We start from the raw sequence: 10,185 nt of genomic DNA, 5'->3' as shown, positions 1-10,185 counted from the left end.
CTGAATTGCTCATAATCTGAGGATAAACTTTCTGCCTTACAGGTTGCATACACAGTATGATAAAACCTGTCTTAAGAGTAATTTCAAAAAAGAGCTGTCCTTTCAGGAGCAGATGAAGTTGGGTGGGAAAGGCTGAGCAGTTAGTAATTACAAAATGTAGAAAAGTGGTTCTGGTGGTTTTTGCCTTTGAGCTTGTGGTTGAAGTAGCTGCTGCACATGATCCTATTTGGGAAAGAGCTGAGGTGGAAATGTTTAGTTTCCTGTTTGTGCATCATTGATAGCATTAATTGAATGTCTTTTCACTTATGATATCTGTGTCTCTGAAGTCATGGTGCAGGGCAGGAGTGGTAAAGGTGCAGAAAGCAAATAGTAATGAACTGGCAATTCATGTTTTGAAGGAGCTCAGGAGGTTACTGGGTTTTGGCCTGGCAGTACCTGAGGCAGTGCTGGACTTTGGGGTCTGTCACACCAAAAACCAGTGTCCAGAAGTCAGAAGAATTCTGAATAGAAATAGAGGAATAATTGGGTTCAACTGTGAGGAAGTATGTCCAAGCATACTTACTTTCTAAACCATCTCAGTTCTCTTTGGTGAAAAATTTGAATAGATATTGGAAGTTTGCTAAACACAATTTGATTTACTACAGATGATTCAGCGAGTGCAAGTATTACTGGCTACAATCATATGGCCTTTGTTATACAAGAGGTCAGACTAGATGATCATAATGATCCCTTCTGGTCTTAAAAATCTGTGAATATATGAATAATTTAAAACCTGTCCTGCAAACCCTTATTCGTTGAGGTGGTGATATTAAAATCCTGTGGGACTGCTTGTGTGAGTAAAGGTTGTGGGATCAGGCCTAGAGTGAGTAATCATTATCACTTTGGTTTAAATTTATTGATAAAGGTGTAAAATATTCACTGCAGGTAAAGCTGGCTTTCTTTAAAATGGGAGATGCTTCAGCAGTGTTATTCTGCTTGGGTTTGGTGAGGCAGTCAGTAGCAAAATAGTTTTGGAAGTTGTCTTGTACCAGGCTCCTGAACCATTCAGTTTTATACTGGTGCTATTGATCGGTTCATAAACTATTTCAAAATTATCCTTTAGAGACTTGTAATATTGTTTTGTTTAAGAAGAATATGAAATAGCATTCAAGGTCCTGCCAGTGGGGTTTGGGTGTGTTAAGGTACAGCCAGCTCATCTCCCTGCACCCAAGGCTCTTCCTTGCTGACTGCTGCTGGAGTTTGCATGGGCAGGAAGGGGGAAGTGCTGTCCCTTGCAAGGGAGGGTTTGTTGGTGAGGACAGATGACACTCGTTGGTATTCACACCTCATGTGTGTCTGGACAGCAGCATGGAACTGCTGGCATGTTACAGGGACGAGCTGGACATGACCCTTGTTAAACCAGGGAAGTCCAAAGTTCTTTGCTTCGCACTTGGAAAACTTTGGATTCTAAGTTTGGTCATCTTTGGTCATACCAGCTCTCCTTTCCTGAAGTAAAAACCACTTTCCAGGGCTAATGAATGTTTTCATAGCTCTCAGGTTTTGACCACAATTCTCCCTAACATACTCTCGTATTTGAAAATTTGAAAGTTGCAGAAATGCTGATAAATTTAAAAAGCTTTATCCTCTTATAACCTTCAGTTGTCTGAAGTGATCACTGACTCCATCTTATCTCTGCAAAATATGTTAGCGAAGTTCTCGCCCTGTGGGCAAGAGTGTCCTCATCACACTCATTTTAATCTTTGTTCTTGAGGGACTTCTCGAACCGGTGTGATGGAACACCTGCCTGAGAAACAGGGCCTTGGGCAGTTTCAAAGTTGGTCAGCTGTTGCCCCCTTTGGGATGATTGTTCAGTTTTGTTACACTTCCTCTCTGCAACAGGCAGGTGCTACCTGGGTGAGGCAGGTGTTAACCAGCTTCGTCAGTGGCAGCTCCAAACGTTCCTCAGCAGAGAGGAGCATGTGGGCCCAGCAGCAGAGAGGAGCATGTGGGCCCAGCAGCAGAGAGGAGCATGTGGGCCCAGCAGCAGAGTGGAGCATGTGGGCCCAGCAGCAGAGAGGAGCATGTGGGCCCAGCAGCTGGGCACCTGTGAGAGGTGAATCCGGGGGGGGTACCACTGCTGCTACTGGATAATGCTGGGACAGCTGCATCCTTAGCAGTCAGATTTCATTTTCAGCTAACAGCTCTCAAAGCCTTGTTCTGTTTTCCTCCAAGTCCACTGGCACTGGTGGGGCTGGTTTCCTCAGTCCTCAGGAATTAGCTGTTTGCTCAGTTGTTGGTTTGGATTCCCAGCCTGTAGCTTATTTCTGCTGAGGGTGTTGCTGGTGGGGAATTATGGTATGGAATGACAAAGGGAGTTCAGGATTCTCTTTGGTAACCAGTGCAGGAAGAAATTGAAGTCTCATGTTCATCTCTCACAGTTCTTAATGCTTTGAGTTTCTGTAAAAGACTTTTTCAGTGAAATTGCTTAGTTTAGCAGTGGGAGATGGTAGAATTTCTCTAATATGGAAATGGCAGAAATGTGATGCCAGAGACCTCCTGTGCACAGAGGCAGGGGTTGGTGAATCCTTACCTTGTCCTCTTAGACACAAAATTCTGCTCTTGGCTTTAAAGTGTTCCAACACTGCAAGTTTCTGCACATCCTTTTTCTTGAGCAAGAGATGGGAGTTGATTTTTAATGATATTTACTGTTTGTTGAACTAAGTTGTTTGTTTGTTTTTTCTCCTTCTTTTTTTTTTCTGGTTGTTCATTGATAACATCCTAAGGATTAATTTTTCCTTTAATTCGGTTTCCCATCTGTTGTGCCTGGATGTGGCAGAAGTGTATATGAAAATCTGCACCCAGCTAGAAGAGATTATAGTCCTTTAAAAAGTCAAAACTGTGGGTTTTTTCCTACCTTATGAAAAACGAATCTGCTGTTGGGACTGAACTACAGTGCGGATTTATAGAGGTGTAACGTAGTTACATGGGCGGGTTTTGATTTTGGGTTTTAATTTCAGTTTGGAGCTCTGGCCCATCTCTTTTAATGCATTCTATTTGTGAGAATGAATTCCTGTGGCTTGCATTATCTGACCAGAGCAGAGATGAAATCTGGTTGTGTATGTGCCCGAAAGTCTAACTGGAGCACTGCTGCCACAATAGTCTCCTGTGATGGTGAAGTTTGTATTTGATGAACAGAGCTCTTTTTTGGGTGCTGTAGCAGACAGTGCTTCCAGGGATTTCCTTGCCTGTGTTTTGGGGAGGCTGCACGGTGGATGGGGCCGTGGTGATTAGCAAAGCCCGATCCTGCCCAGTTATGTAAACAGAGCATTTCTTTCACACACATCTTGTTAACTCTCTGCTGCAGACCTTTATTGATGCTTCTTCAATAATTTGTTTAAACTATGCAGTACAGATTCCTTATTTTAGCACTAAGACTTACAAAGGCTTCTTTTAGCAGCCTTTAATTTCGTACTTATGTATGTGACATAGCCTGTGGCTGTGATCTCTGCTGTGAATCTGCAGTTGTTTTGGGATGAAAGCAGAAGGCAGCTGGAAACTCAGTAGCTACATCTAGCTGTCTACCTAGAGAAGGCCTTGATTTCAAGTTTATCTAAACAAGCTCGACTAATCCCAACTATCTGGGGGGATCCACTGTCAAAACAAGCAGCATGGCCCTAAGGCAAACACAACCATACAGAAATGAAGGCTGGGACTTCCAATACTCCAATGACTGCATACTGGAGGCTTTTTTCCTGAAAAGAGAGTAAGAGAGGTACAATTTGCATAATGCCTTTTCATCAGGAACTTTTGGAAAGCTGACAGAGGTCCAGCTTATAGCGCCGTAGCCACAATACAGAGTCTATAGGAGAATCCTTGAATGACCTGACCATATTGAAAGAAAAAATGAAAGCATCGAAGTATAGCCAAGTGAGAGTGGAAAAGAGGGCTGGTGCATTGTCTAACATCTGCTCTACTTCTCGTTAGTTTTGTTCTTCGGTATTCTATGTGGACTTTGGAGAAACCTAAGACAGCCTAACATGAATCCTATAATCTTCCTTCTGAATATTTATGTAGTGTGCCAGCCTCTAAGCTGTCCTTTGCATCTTCCTACTTCCCCCTCATTTTCATGCTCTCAAATGAGGCCAACATTTCAAAAGCTAAATAAATGTTTGTGAATGTTTATAAAAGATTTGCATAAATTTGTCCTTGTTTGACAAAGATCACTTTTTTCTTATGCCAGTTCTGAAATATTTTAAAGGTTTCAGTGCTTGTCTTGACAACAAAGTCCTGCCTCAGAGAACAATGATTGCTGATTAAGTGGGTATGTGCTCGGAGCTGAATAGACCGATGGAGACGAAGGCTGAAAAGGCCACTCATCTTAAGCCAGAATTATAATATTTAACAAATGCTAACCCAAGGGTAGATTTAAAGCTTTGGTTTGGGTGCAGTGTACCTGTGCAACTGGCTTAGGGGCTGAGCAGGATGTGATTATCTTTTCACAGCTAATAGTTCTCACCTCCTTTCTGCTAAATCTGCAAGTGAAAATACTCCTCGGTTTTAGTAATTAAATGTTTAAAATACATTTAATAGAATCAGCGTTCCAGCTCTCTGCTATTGACACTTCTTACCTTTACCAATTGATCACTGTTTATGCACGTAATCGGACCTGATTTTTTTTATGCCTGTTGGTATAATTTTTCAATTATTTGTGATTTAAGACTGGAACAATTATTCAACAGTACAACAGTAGCTGTAGTTTTTTTTAGCTAAAATCTATTTTTCTTAGAATGAAACTAAATCTTTGCTTTTACTGAAGGGATTTTAAAGACATTTGTTGAGGAGATCTCTTTGAAAAACTGCTTAAATATTTAGTTCAGCTTTACTTTCAGATTTTTTTTCTAGTGGAGAAAAGTAATAGTCGTTCCTGTTCTTTTGTTCTATGAGTTGAGAGGTTGAAGTTGTCATTAAGGCAAAAACTAGAGCTACTTCTCTGACACAGTTTTTATCACATCTGCTAGGCCTGTGTCCCAGGAGGAGGCGAGCAGAGCCCGGAATTCAGCACAGGCCCATTATCTGCTGGTTCTGCGCGCGCTGGAAAAGGAGTGAGACCTCAGGGAGGCTTGGAGCCTCCTCCCGTGTAATGTCCAAATCAGATTTGAAGGACTGGTGGCAGGAAAGCTTTGGCCTTGGGGTGTGAATTCTAAGAAACAGAGTCACAATTAGGTTTAAAAAATTCAGGGATTTTGAGCTTTATCTTGAAATATGTTTTTAGTAATGCAAGGAGAAAAGTTGCCCATCTGTGCACATATTTTGTACGTTTAAAATATTTAAATGCTAGCAGGCCTCAATATGCTTAGGAAATGTTATTTATCTCCTGCTCTTCCTGTTTCCAGGATTGTGGGTATGCGTGTTGGGGTTTTTTTGTTTGTTTGTTTAAAACTGTGTTTTCCTGAGAACAATCAGTTACCTTCGATGAAATGATGTTATTTTGTATGGCCCTGTTCCCCTGCTGAACCTCAGACAGGGACAGGCGACTTTGGGAGAAAAACCCTCCCCTAATTCAGGCTTTAGAATTGCTCAGAAAGAGCTGGTGGATTTCTGGAACAAGAACAAATGGATAATCTGGGGCTATGAAGTTGTATTGGAATACCAGTAGAATTAGAAAGTAGAGATAAAACTAAATTCAGGCAATTTAAAGTCATTCTATTAAGGAAATTATGTCCAGATTTTTTTGAGCATTGAACTTTCTTTTAAAGAACGAATGAAAATAATTTATTAAAATATTTACTGCATTACGAAATTCAGTAATGCTCAGTAAGGATATAAGGCATAAAAAGATTTTATTGCAAAATCAATGCAATATGAAATGTGACATAAATATTTTAAACAAGCAATGATTTTTTAAAAAGAATCTGTGTTGTACCAGTTTTCTCAAAACTAGAAAAACCTTTAGAACTTAGAGACATTTTGGGTTTAAGGTTATTGTTTGCTTTTTTTGAATTCTTAAACCTATTATTCCCTAGCAGTGGATGATTTAATTAATCGTTAGCTTAAAATTATCCAAATAGATTAATTAAATATAAGAGCAGTTTGCAATTCTGTGGGTGTAGGAGACATTAATGGACATCCCAAGTTTAATTGGATAATATTTTGCTTCAGTTCATCTCTTAGCACTTTTTAATGCAGTATGAACATTTCTGGAGTGTTTGCATTTGGTGCTGCTCCTGAGGAGCAATAAGGTCACCAGGAGTTGCTCACTGGCCAGGTGGGGATGCTGTTCCCTGTGCTCACACAGCCTGAGCCCATCCAGCTGGGTGCATTTCTCTTCTGGGCCCTCCTTGTTCTGCGCTTTCTCCTCCATCCTGCCTCAGTCTGTTGATGTTCTTGGAAGTCTCTTGGTGTCCCTCCATGGCACAGGGAGTGTTTCATGCTGGTTTGCTGGGTTCAGATGGCCTTTCAAGCTGGGTAAGGTGAAAAGTGTTTCCACCCTCTTTGTAGTGTTTCGTTTGCAGCAGCCTCAGCTGTACTTTGCTTCAGGTATAAGGGCAAGGAAATGAAACAGCAATCCCCCTTTTTCATCATAGAGTCATCTCTTCCCCATGGAAAACTCCTCTCACTGGCCATGCTCTGTTCTCTTGTGGCATGTACTTGTGGGGCTTTGGGTTCCTGCCTTCCCACCTCCCCTCCAGGATCCACGGGTGAAGGTCCAGTCTCTGCTCTTCCAGTTTCATCTGGATTTCCCTCAGGTTTTCCATGACAGGCTCCCAGCCTGTTGGTTTGTGCTGTGTGCTGTTTCCCTGCTCTGACTCCCATTCCTATGGAAGTATCGTACCTTAATCATTCAGCATTTTCCACAGATCTCCCAGTATTTTAATTTCTTTTCTGTCCCACTTCTCCCCACGCTTCTTGTTCCCTTTTGTGTCTCTGGTGTCTGGCGCATCTTTCTAGGAGAAAGCAGCAGACCTTCTCCAGCCCAGCCATTTGCCCATCGTTTATCAGTGCAGTTTTATTTAACCGCAGCTGCACGTGGGATATTTGTTAGTGATGTTCATTTGAGCAGAAGTGAAGCAACCCACTGTATTTAAGAGAATCTGAAGTTGTTCTGCTGATTTGGAAGTGGGAGCATACGGTGAAGGGTTTAAAAATAAAGAAGTCTTCGGCTACAGCTTGCATATTAAATTCACAAGTGAATGTGCACATTTTTTCAGCATTGTCGGGCTTTCTCTACTGTTTGGTCGCAACAGAGAGATGGTGTGGGACACGAGCCCGGTGTGTATTGTGTGTGCTTCCCAGCCTGGCTTTCCAGCTCTGTCCTGCCTGTGTAGGAAAGCCTTGCAGAGCCTGCCTCACCTTCAGGGCTGGCTGTGACACAAAAGGGCTGAGCGCGCTGTTCCTGCCTCATTTATTCTGAAAACTTTGCTATGAAACCAAAGTTAATCAATGAGCTCTGTGTTGTCTCCGATAAGTTATGTACTGGCTGTATTGATTGGGAAGGATTTTAGAAAGCCCATGTGGGGTTTATAATGTCAGCAGCGTTTTGATTATGAAAAGAGCTGGAACCTTGGGACGGGGAGCCAGGTGGTGCCTGAGCCGCAGCCCCCGGTGCCGCGGCTGCGCCGCATCCCCCGGGACGCGGTTCGTGCCCTGCACTTTAGCTCTGGTGACTGCCTGCTGGAGATGCACTTTTTGCTCATTAAAATGTTAAAAATCAAACTGCATGTAAAAAGATTTGTGAAAATATAAACTTGGGGATTGATCCAGAAAACTGGCGTGTGGTGCCCTGGAGACCCCGGCGGCAGCTCCCGGGTAGTTTGTGTTGATCGGCTGCCTGTCCTGGATTGCTGGGGCTTCTGCTCTTCTTTTAGGGGCTCTTGCTTTACAGGCAGTTATGCAGGTTTTTCCTTAGGAAAATAGCCATAAGGGAATAAAACAAGAAAACAGACTATTGATACTTCCTCTGTGCTTCCTGTTGGGTTAAAAAAAAAGATTATAAGATGTTGACATGGAGCAATTGTAGGTTTTGCTTTGTTTTGTCTCAAATCATAAAGAAATGAAGGATTTTCTAGGTCATAAGTAATAACCTATAGAGGTTGGGTAGCTGTTGCATATGAATGATGTAGGTATTGCTTATCTTTCAAACTGAGGAGTATTTAAAGAATTAAAAAAAACCCCAGCATTTTGTTTAGAGTAATGAGCTTGCAACTGGAGCAAAAATGGGAAAAATGGGATAGTTCTCCAGTAACTGTTTTCTTACATGCAAAAGATCAGCAGTTTTCCTAATTAAAAACTAATTCTACATATGGTATTTATCTTATTAGTTACCTTTGAAAAACAAGTCTGCAGTTAACCTGTGCTAGTCTCAGGTTTTTTGGTTGTGAATTGAGGCAGATAAGAATTGGTGTATAGTGAATGGTAAATTGTGTCACATGACATTGCAAAAGTCAGATAATGCAGAAAGGTAAAACCCTTCTTTAAAAGAGAAGGCAGTTTATAGCAATACAGAGGCAATATACGGCCTGTTTATGTGAATGTTTCCTTTGCTGAGCTTAGGAAGCTGTAAATATCAAGGAATAAGTGCAGAGTAAGTTCTGAATAATGCACTTCTCCAGTGACACAAAGCTGATGAGATGCTGAATGTTTTATTATGTGAATGGTTTTACTTGCAGTTACAGGAATTATTCAAGTCATCAAAATAATGGAGAGAATATGTTCTGCCATTTTGGGGTGACTGGTGGCTTTGTCTTTTAACACTATTTTATTTCAGAATGTTATGTATTAATATGATTTTGTTTCTGAAAATCAGTGTGTATTGATAAGGCCAATAAAAGTACAGGCACTTTGTTCTCCTGATATAATAATTTCACAATTTTACAATTCCTTTGTAGGTTTTGTTTGTTTGTTTGTTTGCTGGCATTTGGCACCGTAAGAGTTCAGTTGTGGCAAGGACCACAGTGTAGTAGTTAAAATTTGTCCAGATGCAGTTTTTGTGCCTGAGCAATTGGAGTGGTTCAGCTTGTGGAAGTCAGGGAGATTCTGCACCAGCGGGAACCCGGTCATATTAATGAGACCTTTACTATCAGGGCATTATTTTGTATCAAAACAGAGATTTCTGCAGTGTTTACTCTGCAATCTACATAGCTCCTTTGCAAGTTTCCTGCTGCAATTCAAAGGAGGAGACGCCTTTGCTCTGCATGGCATTCTTCAATAGATCCTTTCTTGTTCTTTAAAAACAGGAGGTTGTTAAATAATCTATCAATAAACTGTCAAGAAGTCAAAGTTTCCATATCTGTTTTTGCCTGAAATCCTCAGAACTTGCCACGTTTTAGTTGTCAAGAAACCTCCAAAGAAGAGTGTGAGCAGTTGAGCCTGAAACCACGGCTGGGGATGGGCTGTGCTTGTTTGAATTATGCAGGAGGAACATGTTCCTGCAAGGGAGTCAATATGTTTTGTGCTTCACTGGAGAGGTTATTAGATTGATGGAGTTTATTTGGGAATGATGGCATTTGGCTTAGAAATAAATGAAGCAAGAAGCTTCTCTTTAGTTATTGATGATAATTTATTGCTATTGGTCAGAAAAGTGTTGATTTTATCAGAGGGTTTGTTGTTTGTTCAGGGTTCTGAAAGCAGAAATAGAATTTACACTTCAGGACCTGAAATATTGAAGTGTGAGGGAGAATGAGCAATGAATTGGCTGAGGGAAAGATCTGTAAACTGAAAGAACTTTATGGTGTCTAGTGGGTTACAGAATTCAAATGTTGAAGATCTAATGGTTTGCTTTTGTCTATGAGCACAACTATTGTGGGACTAACATGTTTCTGCCTCTTCAGTGACTGTATTTGTTTAATGTTGTGAAGTTGAAAATTATTAATTTATCTGCTGATCATGTTTTCACTTTTTATATTCATCCTTCTCTTTGCTCTCATGCTTAAGCGCTTTTCTGTTTGTGGTGCTGTTTTGCAACTTCTAGAGAATGGTTTGTAGGCTAAACAATCCATAGCAATTTTAATACACATGATTTTAATCACTCTTTTAACTCTGAGATTTCCTTTCTAATAGCAGTAGGCAACATTAAACATTCCTGCTATGAGACCTATTGGCTTCATCTTTTGTTATTTATCTTGCTGATGTTAGGAAGTATTCTCTAATCCCCAGACCTCTGTTCCTAGGTAACAGTCAAAAGCTGTGCCAGCAGAAGTGGTCCTGCCA

The 10,185-nt window shown here is 41.0% G+C and overlaps 1 protein-coding gene across 7 annotated transcripts in view; it reads left to right on the top strand.

Annotated features, from left to right (window-relative positions):
- Positions 1–10,185, top strand: part of DENND1A (DENN domain containing 1A) — a 152,091-nt gene that overhangs the window by 35,655 nt on the left and 106,251 nt on the right. The window lies entirely within an intron of this gene.

The sequence above is a fragment of the Motacilla alba genome, chromosome 17 (assembly GCF_015832195.1).
Source record: "Motacilla alba alba isolate MOTALB_02 chromosome 17, Motacilla_alba_V1.0_pri, whole genome shotgun sequence".
Taxonomy (NCBI): domain Eukaryota; kingdom Metazoa; phylum Chordata; class Aves; order Passeriformes; family Motacillidae; genus Motacilla; species Motacilla alba.
The sequence above is the reverse complement of the archived record's forward strand: the minus strand, read 5'-3'. Positions and strand labels throughout refer to the sequence as shown.